We start from the raw sequence: 5,896 nt of genomic DNA, 5'->3' as shown, positions 1-5,896 counted from the left end.
GGCGGGCTCTGGGCCTCCACCGCCCAACCTTGGCAGCTGGGATTGAGTTGTGCAGCTTCTCCCCACTGGGCATCTGTGGCCTCCCTGACCTGACCCCAGTGTGGCTGTCACAGGAGCCTTCCTCGTTCTCTGATGTCACGTTCGGTGGCTTGTGCTCATTCTGGTGGCCTCTCCTTGGGGGACGTTGGGGCCGGGAGTTGCAGGGACTTGGCTCCTCTAGGAAATAGCTGATTCCTCGAGAAAAGTGAAAATGTTTTGGGGACCTACTGGGTGCCAGACCCAGGCAGGACCAGTGGAGGGGACGTAGTGGTGACATAGCAGGCGGGGGCTGTGCCCTCATGGAGCAGCCGTCCTAGGGGAGGGACGTGCCACCTGGAACCCACCTCCCATCTGCCGGGCGCCCTGTCCAGCAGACCTTCCATGGTGGGGAGATGTCGTCATCTGTGCTGACCGGTGTGGTGGCCGCCAGCCACGTGTGGCTACTGCGCACCTGGAGTAGGCAGTGCTAAGTTTATTTACTCGCTCGTTTGCATAGAATTATTTAACTAATTTATTTTTAATTAGCGTCCACTTCCTACCTACACGTGGCTAGTGCCTGTGGATTTGACAGTTCCAGGCCATGCTGGTTACCTGGGCCCCCAGAATTCCATGCTCGGATATCCCTGGGCCCACTTCCGGGGCCGTCACAAACCTCTCCGCAGGTCTGTCTTCCAGAGGTGGCGCTCGCCGGTGGGCCAGGCACCCCCAGACCCGTGGAGTGGCCGAGGGGCACTTCGTTGCAGGGAGCGGGGTGGAAGTCGGGGTGACGTGAGGGGCGCGTGTTGTGCAGACTCCCCCTGCAGTGCAGGATGGGGCCGGCCGTGGGAATGGAAGGGTGACGCCCGGCTGGAGGCCTCGGGGCAGCGGAATGAGTCACGTTGTGGTTAAGCAGGATCCCCGCCCCCTCGGCCATGTCGGGCCGCTGACCACTGGACTGCCCGACTGTCGCCGCGTCTCTGGGGAGCTCCCCATTGGGGCCTGTTGCCTCTCATCTCCCTCCCTCTCACCTGCGGGGCTGGGTCTAGGGGCGCCTCCGTGTGACGGGCTGGGGCGAGGCCCCACGCTTTGGGAGTGACCCCTTGGGGAGGCTGGCGCCCTGGGCCACGTGGACACAGCCTCCTCTGGCCGTTACTTCCCTGTGCTCAGACCGGCCAGTTCCGTGCCGTCAGCACTTGGCAGCCGTGACCAGGCTTGGAAGCCTAAGGCATAATTTGCCGGAGCTCAGGGCTGCGGGCTGGTGATCTGGGTCCCGCCTGGGACTGCCTGCTGACACACGCAATCCTCTCTCTGGGGCCCTGTGGTTGAGACGCTCTCTCCTCGTCTTCCCGGCTGCCAGTGGCTAAGACCTTGGTCCAGGAACCCCGGCCTCTCAGCCCCCGATCCCCCTGACCCTTGCCAAGGGGCTGTGTTGCATGCGGTGCTTCATCCGTGATCTTAGGTCCCCGGGGCTGCGTGTGGGACCAGGCCAGGGATAGCTGAACCCGACGTGAGCCCCAACACTTTAGCTCAAACCACACCACGGCCAAACTTTCCAACAAGCCCACGCACTCTCTGCGCTGTTTTCTCTTTTAAATGGTATAGTTAGACATATACAAATGTAACGAATAAGACAAGGCGCCTGTGCCCGCTCCCATCCTGCTCTAGAAATAGGTGTTAGGGGCGTAGCCGGAGCCCCTGGCCCGCCCTTTCCACGTCCTGCGTTCCCGCCGAGGGGTCTGCTGGTCCGCAGCGCGCTCGGCCGTGTGTCTGCAGACAGCAGCGTGTCTCGCCCGTGGGTCACGTCTCGCCCTATGTGTCGGGAGTGTGAGGGGGTGTGGGGAGGGGGGCGGCTGCGGCTCTGCCGTCTCACATGCTGGGTGGCTCTGAGCTGGACCTGCGTGGTCCTGGTGCCTGCTGCGTTCGCACGGACTGCAGGGAGGGCCCCTCTGCGTGGGCAGGCGGGGTCGCTCCCCACGGGGCTGCGGACAATGTCCTCGCTTACCAACACTGCCAAAGGCCCTCGGCTGTGTTTCCTTGGGCACATCAGCTGGGTGATGGGGACGCCCCCCGCAGCCCTCCCACGTGCCCTTCCGGTTTGTTCTCCACGTTCACGTACTTCCTGGGCCTTGAAGCCACAGCTGCCTCCCAGACCACAGTCTCTGGCCGACTTTTGCCCTGGTTCCCAGGCCTGTCTGCGGCCCGGCCCAGCCAGCCCTCCCGTCCCTGGAGACTTCTCCTTCTGCCCTGCTGCTGAAACCTGCTTTTCCTCCTTCAACTACCTCTGGGCTTGGTGGTCACCTCCCCAGTCCCACCCTCATCCCTCTGTAGCCGGTGAACAGTGTCCTTCCCCAAGTTCACGTTTCTCCAGAACCACAGAAAGTAACCTGGTTAGGAAATAGGGCTTTTACAGATGTGGTGAGTTGAGGCTCCCCAGATGAGGTCCTACTGGAGTTAGGGGAGGCCCTGAGGTCGATGGCCGGCGTCCTTCTAGGAGCAGAGAGCGCGGACACTCAGGGAAGATGAGGTGGCCGTGTGAGGAAGGACGCAGAGGCCGGGGTGATGAGGCCAGGAGCCCAGGAACGCCCGGGGCGACCAGAACCTGGAAGGGTTGAGGAAGGATTCTTCCCAGAGCTCTGTCTCCTCGGTCTTGGACTTCTGCCTCTAGAACTGTGACGGAATCAGTTTCTGTTGTTTTAAGCCACTCGCTCTATGGGGATTTGTCACAGCAGCCACAGGAAGCTACCTCCCCACCTGGTTACTGCGGATGGAGGACACTCTGCCCACAGAAGGGTCTCCCTAAAGCACCGCTTGTTGGGGCCAGCCCCCCAGACCCCCTAACCTTTCTCTCCCACTCGTACGCCCCTTCCTTCAGAGAGACTGCCCTGCTCTAGGCCCGGCTAGGGCCCCGCCCCGTGAGTGCTCGGCGTACACTCAGACACTGGCTGTGCCATTGCCTAACCAACCGCCATCATCCCCGTGGACAGTGGGTGGTGCAGGGCGGGGCCTGTCGAGCTCATTCACCATCTCTCCAGGGCCCCGGGCACACTGTCAGGCACAGAGTGGCTGCTCAGGAAATGCGCCGAATGGCCAGGTGCCCTGTGCCAGGCCGCGGGGTCAAAAGGGAGGGAGTGTGCCTTTGAGACAGGGAGCTGGTCAAGGAAGAGACGGCCAGAGTCTGGGCTGCCTGGGGACCTTGCCCCTGGGCTCCCCAAGCGCATTGCAGCTTCTCCCACCCGCTGTCACCTGCTCCTTCACGCCGCTCACGTCAGTCCGGCCATCCCCCCGGGCACTCAGGAGGTCTCAGCGTCCTCCCTGACCTCTGCCCCGCCCCCGGGCTTTCCCAGGCCAACGGCCGGCCCAGATCTCCTCAACTTGCTCTCCCCGGAAACAGCCCTAGGAGGGGCTGCCGCGGTCTTGGCTTTGTCCTGGTCAGGCCTCTGCTGTCCCTCCTCACCCCACCCGGCCTCCCCGCGGAGGCCTCTCCCCGTGCAGGGGGCTTTCGCTAGTTACCGCCCACGTGCCAGCGACTGGGCAGTAGCTGCCGTCCACGTGAGGATCTAAACAGACCTAGTCGTGGTTCTCTTAAAGAACCCTGGGCTCCCTTTTCCCACGGGACTCGCCCGAGGACAGCGTCCACGGCGCTGCCAGCCCGGCCCGGCCTCCTGTCCAGCCTCTCCGTCCTGCTCCTTCCCTCCCTGCTCCCAGGGCTCTGGCCGGCCCGTGGGCCATGTCTGCAGATTCGGCCCTGTGCTGGGTCACCCCTGAAGGCATCCTCGTTACAGGGCAACGCAGACCCAACTGGCCGTCCCCTGTCACGGCTCGGCCTTGGGGATCCCGTGCCCTCCCACCTGCGGGCCTGGGCACTCTCGGGGCACACAGCAGGCAGGCAGTAGATATTGTTGATTTGAACTTAGTCGGAGAAGCTTGGGTGAATTGGCCAAAAAACAAGTTTAAAATAGAAATATCAGCCTTCTTTCGATTCGTTGAAGAGTATCGTTTCTCATTGTTCGCCTCCTGGGGAGGAAATTTAAGGAGAACATGGTGTCTCCAGGGAAGAGGAGGAGGACAGGCAAAGCCATGCAGCGGGGCAGCTGGCAGGCTCGTGTGGCTGCCTGCATTTAAGTTATTCAACTTAGTTATTTAACACAAAATTAAAACTCAGTTCTGCAGTGGCTCTGGCCATTGGGCAAGTACTCAGCAGCCACACGTGGCTGCCATGTCGGACACCACGGGTGCAGCTGGCCCCCCCTTCAGGAATGTTGGGGCTCGGGGCCCCTGCCGGTCACTGCAGCCCTGGATGGATGGCTGGTTGGGCGTGAGGGCCGTGAGCGCTGGAGTCCCCTTCCACACTGACCTGAAAGGACCCCCAAAGCAGCAGGCCGGCCGGGGAACCCTGCAGGGTCCCGGGGGCGCTGCATCCTGGGTTCTGTTTATTTAGGAACAGCCAAAACTCGAGGCACGATGAAAAGTGGGGAGAAGATTCCAGAGAGGAATGCAGCCCGGAACCCACGCTGCTCCAGGCAGCCAGACTGGGCCAGCCACACAGGGTCTCCTGCCCCTCTGCGGGCAGGTGTGACCGCAGTGGCCACAGGAGGGCCGGGGGAGGGGTCGGGATGGAGCAGACTTCGGTGATCCAGTCTCATGAGAAGCCACCTTTTAAAGTGAGAGGTTGTGCGGGGCTAGAGCTGGGAGCGCCTCACGGAGGAATCTACCGTGGAGGAATCTGTCACGGAGGAATCCATCACAGAGGAATCCGTCACGGAGGAATCCGTCACGGAGGAATCCATCACGGAGGAATCCATCACGGAGGAATCCGACGGAGGAATTTCCCCCAAAGAAAAGATGTACTAACCCAAAAAATAATTCTTTTTTTTCCTTTGTTAATGGCTCCCACTCCCCACTCTTTTTCCTATTAAAACCTTCAGGTTGGTACAATTCATCAGAGCACCCTTCCAATTGCTTAGATGGAATGCTGCTCGATTTATGAATCCGTCACGGAGGAATCCGTCACGGAGGAATCCATCACGGAGGAATCCATCACGGAGGAATCGCCAGCAGCTGCACCAGGGCGGGGGAGGGGAGAGGCGGCAGGAACTCCGAGCCTGGAGAGTACCCTTTCAGGAGGATCCATCTCCCCCCACCTCCCCGCAGTCTGGTCTCTCCCCAGAACGTGCGGAGGGGCACAGCGGTGTCCGTGCCGGTCACCCTTCCTGAGTCCCGCCACCTCGGGCAGAATCCCATGGACCGTGCGCCTCTCCTCCTGGCTGGGCTGGCGACGAGCTGGGGCTCGCTGGCTGGCACAAGAACTTTCCCAAAGCTGTGGCCAAGGGCAGGGGTCCCCAGCCTTGGGGTCATGGCCTGTTAGGAACCGGGCCGCACAGCGGGACGTGAGCCATGGGCGGGCGAGCGAAGCTTCCTCTGTATCTGCAGCTGCTCCCCAGCGCCAGCATCACGACCTCAGCTCCGCTGCAGGTCACCAACTGTTAGACTCTCATAGGAGCACCGGCCCCTGGTGCCACAGAGGTTGGGGACCGCTGGCTAGGGGGTCCTGCCTCGCTCGGACAGCAAGCGTTGGTTCAGCTTGGGAAGTGCTGGGTTAAGGAGGCCCCCCCCCGCCTCGCTGGGGCCGCTCACTGCGTTTGCCATACTAGTGCGCCTGATGAACCCGAGCCGGGATAAAGCTCTACAGAACCCAGAAGCCTGTCAGGGTTCTGGAGGACAGAGCCAAGTGGGAACCCACTTCGGGGCCAGGTCTGGCCAGGCCTGCCGAGTTGCCCCCAGTGGTAGGTGCTGGAGAGGAGAGGGGACCGGACTCAGTGAGCAGCGGTGGGCGTGGCCACCTGGCTCCGCACCCCGCCCCTGCGCCCCGCCCCCACGC

The 5,896-nt window shown here is 62.1% G+C and overlaps 1 protein-coding gene across 1 annotated transcript in view; it reads left to right on the top strand.

The window, feature by feature from the left end:
• The window catches only part of SEPT9 (septin 9), a 139,976-nt gene that overhangs the window by 13,646 nt on the left and 120,434 nt on the right, over positions 1-5,896 (top strand). The gene's annotated exons all lie outside the window — the stretch shown is intronic.

The sequence above is a fragment of the Pteropus alecto genome, unplaced genomic scaffold (assembly GCF_000325575.1).
Source record: "Pteropus alecto unplaced genomic scaffold, ASM32557v1 scaffold134, whole genome shotgun sequence".
NCBI classification, from domain to species: Eukaryota; Metazoa; Chordata; class Mammalia; order Chiroptera; family Pteropodidae; genus Pteropus; species Pteropus alecto.
Note: the sequence above shows the minus strand (reverse complement) of the source record. Positions and strands in the feature narration are given on the sequence as shown.